Source organism: Halichoerus grypus, chromosome 12 (assembly GCF_964656455.1).
Source record: "Halichoerus grypus chromosome 12, mHalGry1.hap1.1, whole genome shotgun sequence".
NCBI classification, from domain to species: domain Eukaryota; kingdom Metazoa; phylum Chordata; class Mammalia; order Carnivora; family Phocidae; genus Halichoerus; species Halichoerus grypus.
The window spans coordinates 89,420,478-89,443,929 of record NC_135723.1 but is presented as its reverse complement, the minus strand read 5'-3'; the positions used below and the strand labels follow the sequence as shown (position 1 = coordinate 89,443,929).

Genomic DNA, 23,452 nt, shown 5'->3' with positions numbered 1-23,452 from the left:
CCTAAGTGTCACGGTACCCAAATGTTGGCCCCGTAGCGTTTTAAGTACTAGTGGGACCACAAACCCCAGTCAGTGAAGTAAAGACAAAGATCACAGTCACAACCACAACGATGCACTGAGGAATGCTGACCATGGGGTCAAATGCAGGTCACTGAGCCACTGTGGCATATACCAAAGCACAGCTATCAATAGCCAAACAAAGGACTGTCTGGCCACCCTAGCAACTTCTATGCATTCAGCAGCTGCCGCAGCAAGGATAGTCTTATTTACAGTTTGGATAGAATGATGGGTCACACGTCTGGCAACATCCACAGTCACAGCATCTTATTACACAAAGGAAAAGAACGCATAGACAATTCCTGATCACTGGGTGCTGGTTTTGAGGATAATACTAGATAACTAGAATCTTTTTTGTAAAAGCAGCGATACTTTCCTAAGCTTTTAGTAACAAATCTGACAATGTATTACGTTATCTGTAGGTCCCTGCCTGGCCTCTAATACTGTTCCATGTGTTCATGCACATCCCCCGTGGCTGGCTACCAAGTGTCTCTGTGGCCACTGCATGGGATTTGCTAGTCAGATCTGAATACTTTCAATAGGCTTGCAAGTACTCAGATCTATGCCACTTTTTTTTTTTTTTTAAGATTTTATTTATTTATTTGGCAGAGAGAGACACATAGAGAAGGAACACAAGCAGGGGGAGTGGGTGAGGGAGAAGCAGGCTTCCCGCAGAGCAGGGAGCCCGATGCAGGGCTCGATCCCAGGAGTCCTGGGACCATGACCTGAGCCGAAAGCAGACACTTAACCGACTGAGCCACCCAGGCGCCCCAGATCTATGCTACTTTTACCACTAAATTTTTTAATTAACATTTACTGCATGCAAGTTAGGAGCTAGGCATTGTGCAGAGGACTTTTTAACCACATGACCTTATCCAATCTTCACAATCATTGTTTTTAAAAAGGGAGACTAAGAAATGTTAAAGAACTTGCTCACAGTCAATAGGTCCCGAACGGTAAAATTTAGTTCTGATCTGAGTGCCCAAGCTCCTTCAAAGTAAGTGAAAATAAAAGGTGTTTTCCCCCAGATATCCAAAACCAACCACAGAACACTGCCCTGATCTGCGGAGGAGACTGGGTGGTGCTCGTGCGGTCTTTCTCAACAGTAGGTCTCCAGAACGTACTTCACATGACCGAATCGTTGTCCCCTCCCCCTGGCCCTGGGCACCTGCCATCCTTCTGCTCTCTACTTCTGGCAGTCTATTTTAGATTCCACATATAAGTGGGACCATGCAGTATTTGACCTTTGTCTGGCTTAGTTCACTTAGCATGATGCTCTCAAGGTCTATTGATGTTGCAAATGGCACAATTTCCTTTTCCAAGGCTGAATAATAGGACCTCGTAGGTCTATAACCACAGGTTCTTTATCCGTTTGTGTATCGACATTTAGGATGTTTCCTATCTCGGCTCCTGTGAATAACGCTGCAGGGAACATGGGAATGCAGATCAGATCTCTTTAAGATCTAGATTTCAACTCCTTTGGATATACACCCAGAAATAGTATTGCCGGTGTCTCAAGCACACCATAAAGGCGTACATCAGTGGTGTCTTTCCACAATGTCAGCTTTATTCAATCATAAAGCAAGGTTAACTATAATTGTCAAACAGGTTCAGGATTCCAAACTCAATGACCTATAACTTGGCTTCATACCTGTCACACAAAGTACAATACAAAGTCAACAACAAAGAAGATACAGGGAGGCCTAAGAAGTTAACACAGCAAACTCAAAGTCCGTCCGTGAGCAGGCAGCTGAGATGGGGACTCGGTCCAGTCCAGGTCAACTCTCAGCGCTGACTGCTAATTCTGTCTAAGCAGTGGAGGATCTTTATCATGGTCAAGATCTATTGGGCAGAGCCTTAACTTGCAGCTGCCTTTTCAGTGCGGTCAGTCGTGGAAGAGTCCACGTCGAGAGTTTGACAATATGTTATATTTACTGCAAAAGTCATCCCTTCTTAAAGGAGTTTAATCAGTCTTGGGCCTTCGCAGGACTCTTCTGGTTCTCATGATTACCAGCTCTCGGTTCTTCTAGGCTCTCTTGGCTTGGATGCTTTTACCAGCTCTGAGTGTCATCAGCCTGTGCAGGTTTCGGTGATAACTGGTCTTGGCTGCTACGCCCTTGGCTGCTTACGTCACTGCTTGACATGAATCACTGCTTGACATGAGTGACTCCATCTTGCTCTCTACGGCTTGATTAGATGTTAATTCTAGTTTTAGTATTTTGAGAAACCTCCACATTGTTTTCCATAGTAGCCACACTCATTTACATGCCCACCAACAATTTGGACAACAAAAGCTCCCTTTTTTTCCACTTCCTTGCCAACACCTGTCCATTGTTTTTTTGATAATAGCCAACCTAACATATAGGAGGCAATAATTCATTGTGGTTCAGATTTGCATTTCCCGGAGGATTAGTGATATGGAACAGTTTCATATTCCTGTTGGCCATTTGTAGGTCTTCTTGGAAAGCAAGGTCTTTTGGAAAGAAAAGGTCTCATTTTTTAAATTGAGTTACTTGGTTTGATTGCTATTGAGTTATAGGAGTTCGTTATAATAACTCCTTATCAGATAAATGGTCTGCACATATTTTCTCCCATTCCATATGTTGCCTTTTCATTTTGTTGACAACTTCCCTTGCTGCGCAGAAGCTCTTTAGTTTGATGTAATCCCGCTTCATTTTTGCTTATGTTGCCTGGGCTTTTGGTGTCATATCAATGAAATCATTGTCCAGCCCAGTATCAGAAGCTTTTCCCTGTTTTTGTCTAGGAGTTTTATTGTTTCAGGATTTACATTTAAGTCTTTAATCCATTTTGAATTGATTTTTCAATAAGGGTCCAATTTCATTATTTTTCATGTGGATATCCCACTTTCCCAATACCCTTTAACAAAGAGACTTTTTCCCATTGAGTGTTCTTGGCTCCTTTGTCAAATATTAATTGACTGTGTATGTGAGGGTTTAATACACTGGCTCTCTATTCTGCTCCATTGGTCTATATAATATTATGCCAATACCGTATTGCTGATTGCTATAGCTTTGCAATCTCTCTTAAAATCAGGGAGTGTGATACCTCCCGCTTTTTCTTACTCAAAACTGTTTGGCTGTCCAGGGTCTTTGGTGGCTCCAAGTCAATTTTAGCAGTGTTTTCCTATTTCTACAAAAAGATCATTGGGATTTTGTTAAGGATTGCATTGAGTCTATGTACTGCTTTGCGAAGCATGGTCCCCGTTTTACCAGTATCAATTCTTCTAATCCATGAACATGAGAGGTCCTTCCATTTGTGTTATTTCTTCTGTCAATTTTTTATAATTTTCAGTAGACAACTCTGTCACCTCCTTGGTTAAGTATCATATTCCTTTGGATACTATTGTAAATGGATTTGTTTTAATTTTCTCTTTGGAGAGTTGTTAACAAGTGTATAGAAATGCAACTGATTTTTGTATCCAGGGACTTACTGAGTTTTAGGTCTAACAAGTTCTTTTAACCATACCACAACACTATGAACCTGGAAACTGTCCTATACCTATGCTTATCAAAAAATTACCATTTAAGGGAGTTAGGGTTTCAGGATATTTTGATGTTTTACCATTTTAACTGAGCATTTACTATGATCTGGGCACGATTCTAGGTATTTTTGTGGACTGCTATGTTTAATCTTCATAATAACCCTATGAAGTAGGACTATCATCATCCCTATTTTCAGATGAGAAAACTAAAGCTCAGAGAAGTTAAGTAACTTGACATATGGTCACACAGCCAGTGACTGTTAGAACCGGGGCTTCAACTCAGGCAGCCTGACTGAAGTTTGCTCTCTATACCTTATTATTTTGCCTCTCCAACTTTCACTGAACCAATTCATGATATTTTAGTCTATTAACACAGCTTTTACCAAGTTCTTAAAAAGATACTTAGAAAACATTTTATGGATTTAGGATTTTAAACAATCAGGTAGAAAATATTATGTAACATGCACTGATCAATGACTTTTCATGGTGAAATCAAATTCTACAAAGATGACATTTAATTTTCAAGTTTGAGAAGCAGCAATATTTGAGTGTAACATACACTTTTTTTTTTTTTTTGGCAGTCTAAAAGATTAGGATACAGAACAAGAATCAGCAACCTACAGTCCGTAGGCCAAACCTGGCCCACCACCTGTTTTTGTAAATAAAGTTTTATTGGAACGCAGCCATACCTAGTCACTTACATATATGGCTGCTCCCACACTCCGTTGGCAGAACAAGCAGTTGTAGAGCGTATACGGCTGACAAAGCCTAAACTCTATGGTCCTTTGCTGAAAATGTCTGCCAACTCCTGTTATAGAGGTTTAGACGAGCTAGATTGAGAAACACCCTCCAGGTTTGGCCAGGACCTAGTTATAGCGTGATTAACAGAGTCATGAGAGAATGTAATGTGTTCGTTGAAGCAACTGAAAAGTCAAGCCCATAAGTAATGCACCTCTTTACAGCTGTGGGGAGACTGTTACAGTAACCATCCCCAGTGACTCACGCCTCCCAGTATGGGTGCCCTAGTGTAACCCCTCTACACACGAACTCTTGAGCTTGGCCATGTGACTTGCTGGGGCCGAATGGGACAAATGTGAAACAACAGAAGCTTAAACAGGTACCTCCTCATTGGGGTTTGGATCTCAGCATGAGAAAGATTACTCTTCAGGAGGGGCCACGTGGAGAACAGATGTATCCCACCCTACAGCTCCAGCTAACCGCCACACATGTGACGGAGGCCATCTTGGGCTGCCCACTTCCAGGCATATGAGTGACACCAGGTGAGACCAGCAAAACACCACCAGCTAAACCCAGTCCAAACTGCAAAACTGTGAACAGTGGTGGTTTTAAGCCACTAGGTTCTGGGTGCTGTTTTTTTTTTTATGCAGAACAGATAGCAGCCACGACACCCTAGCTGAAGGGCATCAGGACCAGTGGCCTCACCTGGGGATGAGAAAATATGTCTGAATATCAAAGGGAAAGTGATCATACACCTACCACACGCAGGAAATACCAAATACCATTAAGGACCCAGGATTGCCTTTTCTTTCAACCCCTTGAAAGGAAGGAGAATAGATTAAAAGGCAAAAATCTTGGCCTTTCTGGTTAGGAAAGGTTAGGTGCTGTAAATAATAAACTCCCCTGTTTCTACAGAACCCTTATCCCCTTCTGTCTTCCTAGACAGAAGAGGAATCTCTCACAGCCCTGCAGGGGTTTCTTTGTGCCTCCGGGAGAGTCGAAGGCTAGCGGGGGGGGGGGGGGGGGGGGGGGGGGGGGGGATTTATGGTAGGAGCCAGATACCTGTGCCAAATCAGGGGCTGCAAGGCAAAGGAAGCTGTGGTTCAAGCCGTGTGCGGGGGGGAGGGGGGAGCTGGAAAAACAGGGCAGTGCAGAACAAAGGGGAGCCACAGGGGCGAAGACCCTCACCGGAGATTCCCACGCAAACTGCAGGGTGAGCCGGCGCCGGCTTGCTGCCCCAGCTGAAAGCCAGGAGGGCCCTCACTGCCGGCCAGAGAGGGGGGAGGGGGAGGGCAGAGGGGGCTGCTGATGCCTGCACCCGGGGCAGGAGCCTCTCACACTTCAGACTTTCACTTCTTGCAAGCACGCTCTCAACCCAGACCTGGGGAATCCTGTCAAAGCAGCCCTCTTGAGACCCATGCCAGCCTCCATGCACTGCCTCTGAGAACTCTAGAAGCTAAAAATGCCTCTGATGCAGACACAAGAAGGGAGGAGAAAGCTGCAGGTCAGGAGCAGGAGGGACAAGGTCACGTGGGACGTAACTAACAAAGGAGACCAAAAACGTCCACTACAGAAGTGGGGCCATTTCAGCTCAGAATGCATTTTAGGAAGGGAGGTAGTAAGGATAGTTCTCCAAACTGTGAGCTCATTCATTCCGTCAACACGTATTTCCAGCCTAAAGCTGCCCGGTACCATTGTGGGCCCTGCAGACGCATCCGTGAACCCTACGGACAGGACTCTTGCCCAGCTACGGCTTACAGCCCGGGGCGGGGGCGGGGGGGGGGTAGAAAAACAAAACAACAGTAACAAGAACACAAGGTCTACCCCTAATAAAATCATGACATGTCCTGATGTGTGCTGGAAGGAAAGAAGCAAGCTGGCTGAGAGCCCATGGCGGAGGGGGGGGGGGGCCGCAGAGATGGGAGGGGGCCTCCTTGCTCCTGGGGGGCAAGCACCTGTGTCTTGCTCAGGTCTGTGCCCCTCCCGGTGTTGGTGCATTTGAATGAAGTGTTTTAGCTTCAGGTCAGCAAAGCTCCACGTGGTTAGACTTTTTCCACTTTTCACTCTATGGTCTTGTGTGACGCTGAGGCAGGCTAAGGCACGGGGGCGGAAGCGGGGACCAGCACCATGGAGAACAGAGTAGGTGCTGAGCAGGCGCTCCAGGGGACTCGCCTGGTCCCCGCTAATGACCCTGCAGGGACGGGGGAGCGATGCTCCAATGCCATCTCTGCACTAGGAACATTCACTAGAGCCAGCAGCAACTCCCCCCCGCCTCCCCAGAGCGCTCTAGATCATCCTAATGGGACCACACAGGAGACAGAAGCCCAGCTTTCTCTGTAGGGAGCTAATGCTTCCCCCAAAATAGGAACATGGTCCCTAGGCTTTATCACCCCAAGGAGGATGGGTTTCTAATATCTACTCCTCACACTAAGCAGAGAAGCACTGGAGATTTGCTTTTCATCTTTTTCTTACTCCCTCTTTTTTTCCTGAGTATGCCATTACATAATCCTATAGATCATCTCCATTCAGTAGCTAGGAGTTTAAATCTTGTTCTGTGTCGTTATTAGCAATTCTTTTCATAATGATAATAATAAAAACCCCAATTGAAACCTGGACATCAGGCACCCAGTTGCCCCAAGCAAATGAACCGTTCGCTCAGAGGTATCACTGTGGTTTCATGGTGCAGAGGGAAATACAGGAATCCTTCTCTGAGGATAACCAGACCCAACACAAATGTTTTGGTTGTGTGACCCGGTGGATTATCTTTTAAACGTTTAAACTCGCTCATTTCAGACTATGCAAAGGGTAAGTCTTTAAAGGGCATCTTCCTGATTAAATCTAATACCTCTAGCCCAGAACTTTCATTTGAGTAAATCCCACTTCTTGAGATACTCACTCCTGAGTATCAAATACATGATTTAATATGCTTGCTAAATTATGGAGTGTTGAACAAAGGGAAAGGATCTATTTTTTTTTTCTCTTGCCACCATTATTTATTTGGGTTAAAGATTGCCTTGTGCTTCCTGACATATGTTAAGAAAGAATTATGTTAGAGTTGTGTCATGTCATGAATCAACTTGACAATGTTTTCTGCCAAAACTTGCATCTCTACTTTTGGCGTCCCTCTCTTTGAAGTTGTCCTCTCTTTGCTAAGAAGAAATAGATGCTTTCATAAGCCTGTGGGCTAATTATGTCAAAGGGGAAGGTGGGGAAGCAGGTTCCAAATATAGGTTGATGGGCTGCATGAGGTTGAACCCAACCTGACCACTGCAGAGTAGCACTTCCTTCTTTCTCATTGCATTATGTTCTTGCCTGCACTCAGTGAAAGACAGCAGTCCTGAGCCTTCAGATAAACTTGTACTCTACATGAACTTGTCCAGGTTTCTTGTGCTCGCATTTGGCTGAGCTGAAATTGTTTCCCAGGATCCAGAAACACTTCTGACACCAATCACCTAGTCCCTTGTATCCATAAGTAAATCCGTCCAATGAAAATTGAATTAAAAGGTCCTCATTGCTCACTCTGCTTCCTCCCCCAATGCTTAATCGGTCTAATAAGATTCAGTTAAGACCACCCAAGCCTCCCCCAACTAATGCAGCAGCACGGTGAGCCAGATTTAAACCAATGACCAATGAAGTCAAAAACATCGATGGGTGATCAGGCAAGAAGAAAAGCATGGAGAGCACAGATACAACACCAATTTTGCAATACAAAAGGGTCATGAAATGATTCAAGGTGTTTAAAGACAATATTCTGAGAAAGCAGTTGTGCCGGGTTTTAGGAGATCTGAAAACATCCTGTTTCCAGTCCCAACAGTGAGGCTTCCAGGAGTATGGAGGCATGAACAAGAATACCGTGGAAATAAGAGTTTTAGCCCAACCTGATATAGTCCTTCTGCATCCTGACTCCTAAGCCACATTTATCTCCTATTTGAGGAATCATTCCAAAAAGCCCACCACACCATCAACACAAGGCACCTGGGGTTCATTTGTTACCAAAGGAGTTGCATACAACCAGAAGAGTTTCTAACACAGATGCTCAACATCAAAACAAGAACAAAAGCCAGGTCAGGCGTACAAGCAGTTAAGTCCAGGGCACCAGGACCCCCACCACCCAGCCCCAGGGGAATGACTGCCAAATCCACACCTGTCCTGAAACCTCATTCAAACTCTGGGTCCTTCTCTCCAACTACCTTCTGCATCCAAAACTAAACTCACCAGCTTCACTGCCCACCCACATCCACAAAGAAAACATTTCTTTCCTTCCAAATATAAAGTGTATTATAATCAATTAACTGAACATATGCCACAACATCATTCTTTTAATCATGGAGATTTGAAACCCAAACTGGCTGGATTACACACGGTTTCATCCTCTCCTACTGTCATTTCTTCTATTAAAAAACCTTCCGTGGCCAAGCTGGACCCTCCATTCACACTACTGCCCCCTGTTACGAGTTGAATCATGTCCCAAAAAAGAGATCTTGAAGTCCTAACCCCCAGTACCTCAGATTGTGACTTTCTTTGGAAATAGGATTGCAGATGCAATTAGTTCAGATGAGGTCATACTGGAGTAAAAATGGGCCCTTGATGTAATACAGCTGGTGTCCCTAGAGACTGTGAGGACAGAGATTGGAGTGACACAGCACCAAGCCACAGAGCGCCAAGGACAGATGGCCACCACCTGAAGCTCAGAAGAGGCAAGGAGGGTTCTACTGAGAGTCTCAGAGAGCTCGTGGCCCCACAGATACCTTGATTTCTGACCTCTATCTCCAGACCCCTGAGACAATAAATGTCCATTAAGGGATCTAGTGTGTGGTACTCTGTTAGCCCTGGGAAACGAACACAACCCTCCTTCCCTTCTAAAAACCTTCCCTTCATGGCTTCCTGTTCCCTCATTATTTCTAGTTCTGTTCTTTGGCCAGGCTCCTGAGGCCTGCACCTGCCCAGCCCATCCTCCCTTTAAAAATGTACCTCCCACCATTTCTTCCTGACTTCTCTGAACTACAACCTATGCCGACCACTCCCATCTTCAAAGTCTTGCTACCCGTTTCCACTAAAATATCCTTTCCCTCCACCAAGTGTGTTTATTTCTGCCTTCCCTACCAGTCCATAGCCCCTTGAGAAATGGGCAAGGACTTATTTTCTTTTGAATCTCCCCTGAGCACACAAATACTCTAGAAGGACTGGTAGATTAACTGATCTAGTCACCTTGGCACATGCTTTATCCTTGACCTGGGATATTGGGCAGGCCGTAAGCTACAAGCCAGGGACCACTGTTTTGCTTTTTGTGTCCCCAGTGCCTAGCCCAGTGTCTGACATTTCATAGACTTTCAAGAATTTTTTTTACTTAATCCATTTTAAAGATCAAGCCTCAGGTAGATCTATTCCGGGTCCATCCCAGGTAGAACAGCATCCGCCTTCTTTTAAAGGACTCACTAATGAAATACCTTGAAGTTCTTCAGACAAAAGTGGCTGGAGAGGGAAGGAAATGCCATTCTCTCTCTCTCTCTGGTAACCTCACTAATAGGTCATTAAAAGAGCCCCAGCCTGGAGCCCCAGGAAGCCTTATTAGTCCCCATGACCCATCAGGGAGGGCAGCCTTCCTCCCAATTATCAGGCTTACTATTTATTAATACATGACAGGGCTTCTTCTCCCAGCCCATTGTTACCTATGTTTCCAGAGCCCTTTGAAAGCATAAATAAATGATCGCTGGCTGGTCTCCTTTCCCCAGGATGTTGTCAATGCTGAGAATCCTGACAGTTTTCCAAGACGTGATTTGCCACAAATGCCTAGTGCTCCTGTCTTCTCCTATTTACAGAGATACCTGATAATCCAAGGTGCCAACTCCTTCCGACAGAGACAGACTAATGCTGTCATAAGTCTGCAGGTCACAGAGCCGTGCTCCGGGCTTTTCAAAGAGCCCAAGGCTTGGCAATGGAGAAGCCATCAGCTCAGCTGGTCAGTCATTCAGATCCCCAAAACACCAGACCCAGAGAGCCTGCAGGGGCCAGCGGGTGACTCTGGCCAGGGCCGAGCCCAGAGGAAGGTTACTGTTGTTCTGACACCGCCTGTCATTGCCCCCACCCCCCCCACCCTCTTCTGAGCTTCCACCCCCCACCTCTTCTACCCACATTTCCCAAAACATTTGAATTAACCTCTCTGATAGTTATTCCCGTGGCCTAGATGTTGTCCCTCAAAATACAAAGCCCCTGGCCATCCGCTGGATGTTTAAAAGGTCTGGATGGGGATGAGAGTCATAGTGGTGGGGGGGGTGGGAGGGGTAGGGTCCAAACTCGGAAGGTAATTAGAAGCCAAAGAAAGAAGGGGGCGTTCAGTTTCCAGTTCCACATGAAAGGAGCTTGGGAGTCCCCACTCTGTCCCGGCAACAAGGAAAAAGCTGAACAGACTAAAAAACCAACAATTCTTCTTGGATTGGTTAGAGACATGAGAACACGGGGCAAACCACTGCCGCCGAGCCTGGAGAAGACAGACGGACACAGAGAGTCATGACTTACCAGAGCAGGAACCTCCGTGGGAACCCGTGTGGGGCAGGAAACCCTGAACGGTAATGGACAAACTGCTGGGGGCTCAGTGTGGACAAATCTGAGAGTTAAAAACTCCAGGCGGAATCCAATCATGGGAAACCCCCCAAATACTGGGAGATTTACCTCTAGGGGCTCGACCAGATTCCCACAGTAAGTAAGTGAGGAAAAACTCCCTCGAGCTTCCAACAAGGGTAGGGGGGAGGAACCATTTTTCAATACACCAGAGCATGCTGTTCTCAACAAGGCCTGCCCTCAGCTGAAACCAGTTAACCAGAGGCTAAGCTGGTGGGGAATTTCAGAGCCTAATTGACCTGGGGTAGGGAAATACCCAACTCCAGCTGGCTCTAGCCATCTCGTCCCACCTAAGGGAAGAGAAAAAACTAAGAAACACCTGTGAAGCTCACAGTGGCAAGGCAGACTCACTAAAAGCCTGAAACTATACAACACACCCCCCTCCCCACACCTCACCAACACATTACCAAAGACCTATTTACAGCAGTCCCTCTTACCTGATACATTATGTCCAGCTATCAAGAGAAAATTACAAGGCACACCAAAAGGTAAAAACACAATTGAAAGAGAGCCAACATCAGAACCAGAACCAGACAGGGATGTTGGAATTATCAGTTGAGAATTTAAACAACTATGACTAATATGCTAAGGGCTCTAGGGGCACCTGGGTGGCTCAGTCGGTTAAGCATCCGACTCTTAATTTCAGCTCAGGTCATGATCTCAGGGTTGTAGGATTGAGCCCCAAGTCAGGCTTCATGCTCAGCAGGGAGTCTGCTTCTCTCTCTCTCTCTCTCTCTACCTCTGCACCCCGCCCCACTCGCACACAGGCACGTGCTCTCTAATAAATAAATAAATCTTTTTAAAAATATATGCTAAGGGCTCTAAGGGATAAAGTAGACAGCATGCAGGAATCAATGGGCAATGTAAATAGAGAGATGAATATCCTAAGAACGGAAAAAAAAATGCTAGCTTAAAAAACACTGTAACAGAAATGAAGAATGGCTTTGATGGGTTCATTAGCAGATTGGATGTGGCTGAGGAAAGAATCTCTGATCTAGAGGATATATCAGTATAATCCTCAAAGACCATAAAAAGGAGAACAAAGACCAGGGCGGGTGGGGGAAGCAGAATATCCAAGTCTACGGAACAACTGCAAAAGGTATAATATATGCATAATATGGATATCAGAAGAAGAAAAAGAGGAAGAGAAGAAATATTTGAAACAATGACTATTTTCCCAAATTAATATTAAATACCAAGTCGCAGATCCAGGAAACTCAGAGATCACATGGGATAAATGCCACCAAAAAAGTACAGCTGGGCATATCATTTTTAAATTACAGGAAATGAACCATAAAGAAAAATTTTGGAAAAAGGCCAGAGGAAAAGAAACACCTTACCTACAAAGGAACAAAGATAAGAATAACATCTGATTTCTTCTCAGAAACCATGCAAGCAAGAAGAGAGTGAAGTGAGATATTTAAAATATTGAGAGAGAAAAAAAAAAACACCAAACTAGAATTCTGTACCCCAAGAAATTATCCTTCAAAACTGAAGGAGAAATAGAATCTCTCAAACAAACAAAAATTGAGGGAATTTGTTGGGGCGCCTGGGTGGTTCAGTCGATTAAGCGTCTGCCCTTGGCTCAGGTCATAATCTCTGGGTCTTGGGATCAAGCCCTGTGTCAGTTATCCTGCTCAGCAGGGAGTCTGCTTCCCTCTCCCCCTCCCTCTGCCCCTCCCCATTGCTCATTCTCTCTCTCTCTCTCAAATAAATAAATAAAATCTTAAAAAAAAAAAAATTGAGGGAATTTGTTGCCAGTAGATCTGCCTTGCAAGAAATGTTGAAAGAAATTCTTTAGGAAGAAGGAAAATAATATAGGTCGGAAACTTGTATCTACATAAGGAAAAGAGCATTAAAGAAGGAATAAGTGAAGGCAAAATAATAACTTTCACTGTTTTATTCTTAATTGATCCAACAGATAAGTTTGTTCATAATAATAGCAACAATATATTCAATTAGGTATACTTATGTATGTAAGTTATGTATATCTTATATGCGTATGTCTTTTTATACTTATGTATGTATCTTGTATTTATTTGTGTATGCTTATGTATGATAGCAATGATAGGAGGAAACAATTAGGGTTATTTTGTTATCATAAGTTGCTCATACTACCCATGAATTGGCATAGTGCTATTTGAAAGTGGATTTGGATTAGTTGTAAATGTATATTATAAACTCTAGGGCAACCACTAAAAAGTTCAAAAAGAGAAAGTATAACTGATATGCTAAGAAAGGAGAGAAACTGGGGTCATATAAAATGCTCATTTAAAACTACACAAAGCAGAAAAGAGTGGAAGACAAAAATAATAACAAAGAACAGAAAACCATAATGAATATGTTAGGTATTAACCCAGATATATCAGTGATCACTTTGAATGTCAGTAGTCCAAATGCATTGATTAAAGGGCAGAGATTGTCCGAGTAGATCAAAAAACAAGATCCAACTATATGTTGTCTTCATGAAATCCACTTTAACTATAAAGACCCACATAGATTAAAAATAAATGGATGGAGAAAACTATACCATGCTAACACTAAGAACAAAGGAAGTGTAGATTATCAGAAAAGCTTATCATTGATCAAATGTACTTTTGAGTGAAGAAAGGAGACAAGATCAATTAAAGAATCAGAATTATATGAGGAGGGCAAATAAGGGACAGAATTTTGCGAGGGAACACATTTAGAAAGTGGATATCTAGGCTTATGGTGGCTTGAAATGAGTTATTGAACTTATTCCGTAGGTATTTTTGCCAGTTCTCAGCAACTTTGTGACCCCAAATACTCAAAATACTGTGTACATTCCTAAAACAGAGTGAAGGAGTCCCACTCCCTGTCTAGGAAATGTAAAAATGTGAAATGCAGGATAGATCTGGCCTTGGGGATGTGTCGGAGTGAGCTGTAACAGCTGTAGGTGAACACCCACCTTCTCTTCAATTTCCCTCCCTGTCAGAGGTGTCATGGCTGTCCTCAGCCATGGGCTAGTCCTGGGCCTCCTTCACAAGGAGTCTGCTTTGATCAAGGTTCATGTTACATCATCAAATCGTCTTACAATCCAGAAATGTTTGCATTTTAACTGAGCACTGAACAACCTTCCAGGCCCAACTGTCTCTCTCTAAGGTAGCTGAAGTGTAGCAGGATGACTTATTTTCAATCATGCAGTTTTCTAGAAGTCTCGAAACTCCAGGCACTATGGCAAATGGGAGCAGAGAAAACTATGGAAGGAAAAATGTCCCTTTATTATTGGCACCCCAGTAGTAACAAGCACACCCACCACCCAGATCTTGGTTTCTAAATACCATTCTCCAACAAAAGGAAACAGGGCTCCTTGAAGAAGTAGTTGATTCCAGGTCTGGGCAAGAAAAACACTAGGTGATCCTGGGGCATCTTGTGATGCCAGAAAGTAAGGAAGTACTCACAAAGGATGAGGGCTTCCTGAAGGAGCATAGAAGCCAACCAAAGAGTTCCCAATGACCAAAGCTGGAAGAAGTTGAGCAATAAAAAAAATAATATTTAACTGCAATCCATAGAATAAAGTAAACATGCATGAGTCTATTCTGACATTTAAAAATAATTGAACAAATAAGTACACTTAGCAATAAGGCATAGCTCGTCCTTACAAAAATAAAATTTAATAAGCGTAGAAGGAAAGAAGGAAATATAAAATCACCATTAGAACTCCACAATAACAATTCCTGTGGGAAAAACAATCCACCAATGGCTGCTAAAATTAGTGGTCGAGAGTTTGAGGAAAAGTGGAGTATTTATATATGATCTAAAAGCACCTTTCCCAAGATACGTATTAATTGTAAAAGGAAACACAATAACTTTACATTTAATCCCTTCAGACATACCTTAACTGAATGACAGAGGAAAAAGCACCAGTAATAAGAACTACTGATATCCTGTACCCCTGATATCAGATCAGGACCCCACACCTAGGACCTCATTTAAACTTAACTACCTCTTTAAAGGCCCTATCTCCAAGTACATTGGGGTTTAGGGTTTCAGCATATGAATTAGGAAGGGAGAACAATTCATAGCACTTGAGAACCTTGAGAACCACAATCTAATCATGAAAATACATTAGACAAACCCAAATCATCCATGAATCCACTTGTAAGTACTCTTCAAAAGTGTCAAGGTCATGAAAGACAGACGAACGAACTCTCATAGGTTGAAGGATATTAAGAGACATGACAATTCAATGCAACATGGGATCTGGGATTGAATCCTGTGACAGAAAAAGGACATGAATGGGGAAATGGATTAAATCTGAATAAAGTCTCCAGTTTAGTTACTATTATTGTATCAACGTTAATTTCTTGGTTTTGATCATTGTGCAATGGTGATATAAAATGTTAACATTACGGCAGCTGGGTGAAGGGTACACTGAAATGCTCTGTGCTGTTTTTACAACTTTACTCTAAAATTATTTCAAAATAAAAAGTTTTTTTTAAATGTCCCTTCAAATCACACCCCTCGCAATGTGGTTGGAGTAGAGAATAGACCCTCGAGCGTCTTCTCTTTTTTGTGGGGGGAAGGGTTGGGGAGACAACGCAGATAACTGCACAATTTCCCCACCACCCTCCCAGAAGTGACAGAGAGCAGGAAACAGGAAGATCCAAAGTGAAAGACAGATTTTTAAAAGCCGGTTTCATGGAGGCAGATGTGGAACATGGAATCTGCAATAAGAGAGATGGGGGCTGGCCTACTTCCAGGTGTCCAGCTCAGAGACCGATCATGAACCTTTATTTTAAGACTGTCAGCTGTGTGTGTCCACAAAAGAGAAAGAGAGGACTCTGTTTCCACACAAACAGCCCAGTGGACGACGACCACTGGCTGCTCACCCTCCCAGCTAGTTGATTCTGTGGCTCTGAGAGCCCCGAGGCTGATTATTGTAGGGATTAGCACCTGACAGCCTGCACAACCCAGATAATTCCTTTTATTTAGGACTATCCACAATAAAGTGGATGGCCAACCCCTCACCCCCCTCCCACTCTCCCGGCCATCTTTCAGCTTTGTGGTTCTAAGCATTTTTGTTCTCATTCATTTTGCAAAGGCTTTTTTTTTTTTTTTCTGAGTACCTACCTTGTTTAAGACATCAGTAAGCCCAGAAGATAGAACATAACTCTTAGATAAGAATGGAGTGCTAACACATAGTAGGCTCACCAGAAAGAGTTTGCTGAATCGACTTCGATGCCTCCTGTGGATTACATCCAGAAAGCTTTTCTATACTTAGATTGTGGTCTTTCTGGCCATAAGCTCTCCTATGCACAGTGGCCAGAATAGAATATAAATTGCTGGGCCGAGGTGTAGCTACAAAGGTTTCTAAAGATGTACTCTTTAACATAGTTGACTCCTCTCTACAAGATGCACTGTGAACCCTGGATAAAAGATAAAAATAGAAATAATAATAATAATAATAGTGATCAGCTGTCATCGGGTGTTTACCACATGTCATGTATGTAAAGTTCCCAACAACAACCCTAGTAGGTAGGAGCTAGTACAAGTTTGCAGATGGCTATTAAAGAAGAGGCTTAGACACAAGCCAAGCATCCGGACTGGAGTCCATGCTCTAAACCAGCGGGCTCCACTTCCCTTCCCATTCCTTAATTCTGCTCTAGCCTTACTGCGGGACTTCAGGCAAGTCTTTACAATTCCCTGGGCCCCTGCTTACCTGCCGATAATATGGGGATAATAATCCCATCTTGCCTACTTCAAAGAGTCAATTACACAAGGGTCAACACAACAAAAGTTGAATATCTAGTAGATCACAATAGACAAAGGGGATCAAGAGTACACTTAATGTGATGAGCACCGAGAAATGTATATAATTGTTCAATCATTATACTATACACGTGAAAATAATATAATACTATATGTTAATTATACTTCAGTTAAAAAAAAAAGTTCTCTAAAATATCTAGGGCTCTGGGGCACATGGGTGGCTCAGCCAGTTAAGCATCTGACTCTTGATTTTGGCTCAGGTCATGATCTCAGCGTCGTGAGATCCAGCCCCAGATCCGACTCTGAGTTCAGCGGGGAGCCTGCTTCTCCCTCTGTCTGCTGCTCCCCCCTGCCGACAAATAAATAAATAAAATCTTAAAAAAAAAAGAAGATACTTGAAATTTGTTTTAAATTAATGTGCTCATAAATAAGCCATGGGTTAAAGAAATTAAGTCTCATTAAAACAACAGATTTAAAAAAAAAAAAAGATATAAATCCACAAAATCTAATTCCTAAGCTGTAGTGAAGAAAACTGAGAGGCAGCCTATTTTTTCCCTTCAGGACTCCCAAAAGATTTGGCCATTTTAGGAACCAGGAAGCTCTGGAAGCAAGGATGGTGAAAGGTCTAAAAATAGGAAGACTGGCTGGAAATGAGTGTAGGAAGCACTTAGACCTCAGGGTGCCTTCCCTCAGCACAACCCAATGACAGCCCCTCTGTGCATTTGCTGGAGAGTAAGGTAGGGGTCTCTGGTCCAGTGCACACCAGACATGGCTGAATCTTGTTGTTTTGTTTTGTTTTGTTTTGTTTTAAGTAGGCTGCACACCTAGCACAGAGCCCAACACGAGACTCAAATCCACGACCCTGAGGTCAAGACCTGAGCCAAGATCAAGAGTCGTAGGCCCAACCCACTGAGCATCCAGGTGCCCCATGGCTGAAGTTTTTAACCATCCTAATAAAAAGAGCAGACTCAGTGGGAACTTATCCTGAATAGCGACAATCTCCCCTCCCAACCTTCTTCCCTGACTTACTGTCAAACTGGCAGCCAGGTTTGTATGCTTCAGGTAAGACCTTCAGAGAGACTTCACTGCGGGATCTCAGGATTCTGAAATCCAGGGTCCCCCAGGATCTGGCCCAGCCAGACTCCTTACAGGGACGCTCACAGTCCATAAGCCCTACCAATGGGCTCAAGGCTGCCAATCACTTTTTTCCCTATTGTGGTAAAATACGTGTCTCATAAAACATGCCATCTCGACCATTTTTAATTTCACAGTTCAGTGGCATTAAGTACATTCACCATGTTGTGCAAGCACCACCACCATCTAGTTCCACAACTTTTCATCACCCCAAACAGAAACTCTGTACCCATTAAGCAATAACTCCCAGTCTACCTCCCTCCAGCCCCTGGTAACCTCCATTCAACTTTCTGTCTCCATGAATTGGCCCTACTCTAGATATTTCAGGTAAGTGGAATCATGCAATATTAGTTCTTTTGTGTTTGGCTCATGTCACTTAGTATAATACTTTCAAGATTCAATCACATGGTAGCATGTTATCAGAATTTCACTCCTTTTATAGCTGGCTAATATTCCCTTGTATGTTTAGATGTCATTTTGTTTATCCACGCTTCTGCTGACAGACACTGAGGTCGTTTCCACATTTTGGGCCACTATGAATAATGCTGCTGTGAATACTGACAGCGCAAGTATCTGAGTCCCTCTCCTCAATTCTTTTGGGTATTCTCTATTCTCATCACTTTTTAATTCCTTGTCATCATAAAGTGACAAACCAGGGATCCCCCAACTATTAGAGGACAAGCATTTAGGATGAAAGACAGAACACGAACAGGAAAAAAAATGTTTGTTTTTCAACTTAGAGGAAACAAAGACTATACAGAGAGAAGAAAACAATGCAAAACAAAACAAAACAAAAAAATAATGTGTATCCTAAGAAAGATGAAAAGGAGATACAGCATCTAGAAAATAAGAAGAGTATGCTTTAAAAATAAAACTTTCAGAGAACCAGAAAAGTTCTTTGTAAATAAATGTCTGAGATCTAGAAATAAAAATCTCAATAAATACATGTGTTAAGAGTTGAGGAAAAAAAAGAGTTGAGGGAATCAGAAATCACTCAGGAAACAGAAATGAAGACAAAGAGGAGGAATAGAGAGGCATCTGAAGAGGACAGCTAGCGCCTGAACTAATAAAAGCTCTATAGATGAGAGAGAAAACAGAAAATAATAAAATTGTAAAGCAAAAATAATGATAAAATAATAATAACATAAGAGAAAATAACAAAATTATTATTATACTCAGGAATGAGTTCCCCAAGTCCTTGCACACTATTGGTGGGATTGAAAACTGATTCAGCCACTATGGAGAAAAGCATGGAATCTCCTCTAAAATCAAAACTAGAACTACCATACTGTCCAGCAATCCTGCTGCTGGGTCTATCTCCAAAGGAGATGAAAACAGGGGACCGAGAGACATATGGGCTCCCATGCCCACCACAGCGCTATTCACAGCAGCCAAGATATGGAAACCACCTATGTGTCTGTCAACGGACGATTGGCTAAAGAAGAGGTGGTACATATACACAGTGGAACACTACTCAGCCTTGAGAGAAGGAAATGCTGCCATGTGGGACAACGTGGATGAGCCTTGAGGACATTATGCTAAGTGAGGTAAGTTAGAGAAAGACAAATACTGCATGGTATCACTTATATGTGGAATCTTTAAAAAACAAAAAACCAAACAAACCAATTGTAAAAGCAGAGTAAAATGGTGGTTCCCAGGGACTGAGGGGTGGGAGAATGGGAGCGATGTTCAAGGGTACAGACCAGCAACTAATAAATAATTAAGTCCTGGAGACCTGGTACACAGTACAGTGATTATAGACAACACAACTGTATTATAATCACTGAATTTGCTATAAGATTAGATCTTAATTGTTCCCAGTGGAAGAAGTGATCATTATGTGACATCACAGAGATGTTCACTAACATTACAATGGCAATCATACTGCAATATAAATGTATCAAATCAATCTGTTGTACACCTTAAACTTACACAATGTGGTATGTCAAATATATCTCAATTTAAAAAAAAAAAAGAAGGAAATATCCCAGAGCTAATACACATAAGAAAAGGCCCACCATGTGTCCAGCACACAGGATGAAAACTGGCCCATGCCAACATACATCATCATGGAACTTCGGAGCTCTGAGGACTAACAGAAGACCCTAGAAGCTTCCAGAGAGAGAAAAACAAAATCATGCATAAAGGGTCTAAAGTCAAGGTGACTTCTGACTTCTTTCCAGCACTTGGGAAGCCAGAAGACAATGGAGTAATGTCTTCAAAATGCTTAGGAACAAAGATTTCTGACCTAGAAATCTCTATCATTAAGTGCACTTGTAGTCCACACACCCAGACATGAGATTTCACTGTGGCAGCATTTTCCCCAGACTTCAAAAATTCACGTACTATCTTCATGACTTTTGCCTTAACCACAATGACTTCTACTATTTTTTTATTATTATTTTTTTTTCTTAAATGGTGTCATTTTTTTTTTTACTTAAAAATTTATGGAATTTGTTATGGAAAACCGGCTATCACTTGTGATGAATAAAAAGTAAATATGGAAATAAATTCAATCAAAGCAATGATTTCAAGTTCTGACTGGTTCCCATTGGTTTCCGAGGGCTCAGCCTCATGCCCTTCTCTGCTTGAGAAAGGAAGATTAGCAAGGGTAAGAGGATTGTTAAAGACCTACACCGCCTGATAGGTCTTTTGATGTAATCAAAAGGATTGAAGGAGATTTGAAACGTATGAGTCAACCTTCTATAATGCTACCTCGGTGCACCTCCTACACCCCCACACCCCCAACCATTCCACCAGCATCTCATCTTGGAAATACTGCACTGCAAGGACACACAGAGGCCATGTCCCACTCGCTGGCAAGTCTCAGAGCTGAGAAGGTGGCCTGTGTCTCCGTAGAGAAAAGCATGAAGGGCCTTGAGACCCCATCACGATCAATGGCTAAGATCAGACAAGAAGACTAAACCCTGTTTTGGTTTTAAAAACCTGTCTGTCTCTGCTCTTCAAAGCTCAGAAACCAAAGGGGGCCTTCCTGCAAAAGGGCAGGTCTCGTCTGTGAGCTCAAACCAGGTCTTGCTTTAACCAACCCCCCACCTGCATCTCCAAGTTTACTTAAATCATCTTAATTTGCCATTTCACAACAGAGTGGCCTCTGCAGGCAGTCTCCCCCCACCCCGCCCACCCCACCCCCTCAGGGTTGGGCTATGTGTGAATGGCAGCTTCATGGTCTTCTCCAGGCCTCAGGCAACGTTTGTGGTTTTCCTCTGTGTTAACACAACCACTGAGGCTGGTCTCCAGAGACATAAAGACTTGCTGGTCCCTGACTGAGATGGGCAGCTTCATAACTACGTAGGCTAAGTGTGCTTAGCACACTCTCTGGCAAGGCCAAGCCAGGTCTCAGACTCCAAGACTCTGTGTGGCCAGCACGGTCTACTGTCCGTGACCCATTCCAGCCATGAGACAAGTAGGAGCAAGGTCGAGTAGTCAGTGACCAAGCAGAAGTTCTAGCAGTTGTAGCTATATTAAGTCAACAAGAAACCAAAACATTACTCCTGGCCTGACTAATAACAATAACCACCTCAGCTCAAGATGATACTTTGCAGGCCCATGAGGAGTGTGACCCCTAGTGCCCCCTTTCATCTGGATTTTTTTCTGTAAATGTTGGAGAAGCCCAGAGTTCCTCCTTAGACAGTCTCTCACTTTTTCCATTTACCCTCTCTCCCTTGTCATATCGTCCAGGCTCATGGTTCAAATAAAATCTATATGCCGATGGCTCCCACATTCATATCTGCATACCAGAACTTCTCACCTGACATCCAGACTTGCATATTCCCATGCTTACTCGATACTTCCATTTAGAATTTTTATAGGCATCTCAAACACAGCATATCCCAAATTGAGTTCCTCGTGTTCCCCCAAAGAACCGTCTCCCCTCCGGTCTTCCCATCTCAATAAATGGCCACCCCTTGGTTCCATTTGCTAACCCTGCAGTTAGCTTTGAGGGTTTTTTTGCTCTCACACTCTCTCCACCATCTTGTGAATTCTACCTCCAAAATATGTCCAGAGTGTGACCACTTCTTACCACCCACACTGCTCTCACTCTGGTCCCCGTGGTTATAGCAGTGGCCTCTGCTCCTGCCCTAACCCCAGTCTATTTCAGTGCAGTGGTCAGAGTTCTCCTGTAAGACAGACCACATCACTCCTGTGGCTTCCATCCCCCTAGAAGGAGAAGACAAATCTTCACCATGACAATCCCATACAATCTGCCCTCTTACCTCTATGACTTCTTCTCCTCCCCCCTCCTCCTTTTCACTTGGCTCCAGCCACATTGGCTTCCTCACTGTTTGTGAAATAAACCAGGTATGTTTCTACCTCAGGGCCTTTGCACCTGCTGTCCCCTTGGCCGGGAACACTCTTTCCCCAGATAGTCACATGCTGGCTCCTTCACCTCCTTCAAGCCTTTATTCAAAAGTGACACATCAGTAAGGCTTTTCCTTGCCACCTATTATGGGCTGAATTGTGCCCCCACCACCCCACCCTCACCCCAACAAATTCATATGCTGAAGTCCTAACTAACCCCCAGGAGCTCAGAATGTGACTGTATTTGGAGATAGGGTCTTTAAAGAGGTAATTAAGTTTAAATGAGGTCATTCGGGTAGGCTCTACTCCAATAGGACTGGTGTGCCTAGAAGAGGAGGAGATTGGCCCAGAGGGAAGACCATGAGAAGACACAGGGAGAAGGGCCCCATCTACAAGCAAGGAGAGAGACCTCAGAGAAAACCCCTCTGCCAACACCCTGACCTCAGACTTCTAGCCTCCAGAATTGTGAGGAAATAAATTTCTGCTATTTAAGCTTCCCAGTCTGTGGTACTTTATTACAACAGCCTGAGCAAACTAATACATTACCCCATCTACAATGCCCAGTGCCCTCCTCCAACACTGCATATTCATATTCCCCTTCTGTGCTTTCTTCCTTTCCCCCTAGCATTCGCCACTGTTAAATATGCTATAGATCTTTCTTATTTCATTTGTTTATTATCTGTTTTCACATTAGAATGTGGTTACCTCCAGGAAGATAGAGATTTTTATCTGTTTTTCTCCCCAGAAGTAGAATGGAGCCCGGCGCATAGTAGGCACTCTGTAATCATTAGCTGAATGAGTGAATTTTCCTGCTCCCTGCACCCTGTGAATGTGAGCTTGTGTTTGCATGCAGAATCATGGGGGGCAAGGGAGGGCTGGGCCACCCTGTGGTTGGCCCCACAGCTATGCATTCTTCCAGGTTTGAGGAGCACCCACTCTCTAGAAGATGGACATTTTAAATTCAACATTGAAGTAGACAGTGGCCACAATTTGGTCAGGAAGATGGGAGTATATCAAGCAATTATTGATATAGACACAAACAGCTTGGTCTCTGGTTCTAATGGGAACCAAAAACCTTGATGGAGACCTTGCTACACTGTGCCACACACTAGGCTGCATGCTTGACTTCCTCCTAATCCCCCCAATCACTTAGGGAAGCAAATCTTATTCTTATTATTCCCTTTTACACAGGAGGCACCAGGCTTATAGAGGAAGGTTGAGTCGCTTGATCAAGGCCACCTATCGACAAAATGGCCACACATTAAGCTGGAGTCCATCTGGTGTCAAAGCCTATGCTCTTAACCACTATTCCCGAAAGATGTAACTGAGTCTTTGGGGTCTTACATCAAT

At 43.4% G+C, this 23,452-nt stretch overlaps 1 protein-coding gene across 1 annotated transcript in view; it reads left to right on the top strand.

Annotated features, from left to right (window-relative positions):
* MTPN (myotrophin) overlaps positions 1-22,599 on the top strand; it is an 80,530-nt gene extending 57,931 nt beyond the window's left edge. The window contains exons 4-5 of the transcript XR_013442890.1: positions 17,464-19,329; positions 22,417-22,599. The gene's annotated coding sequence lies outside the window, so the exon portion shown is untranslated. The remainder of the gene's footprint in view (positions 1-17,463; positions 19,330-22,416) is intronic.
* Positions 22,600-23,452: the final 853 nt, after the last annotated feature.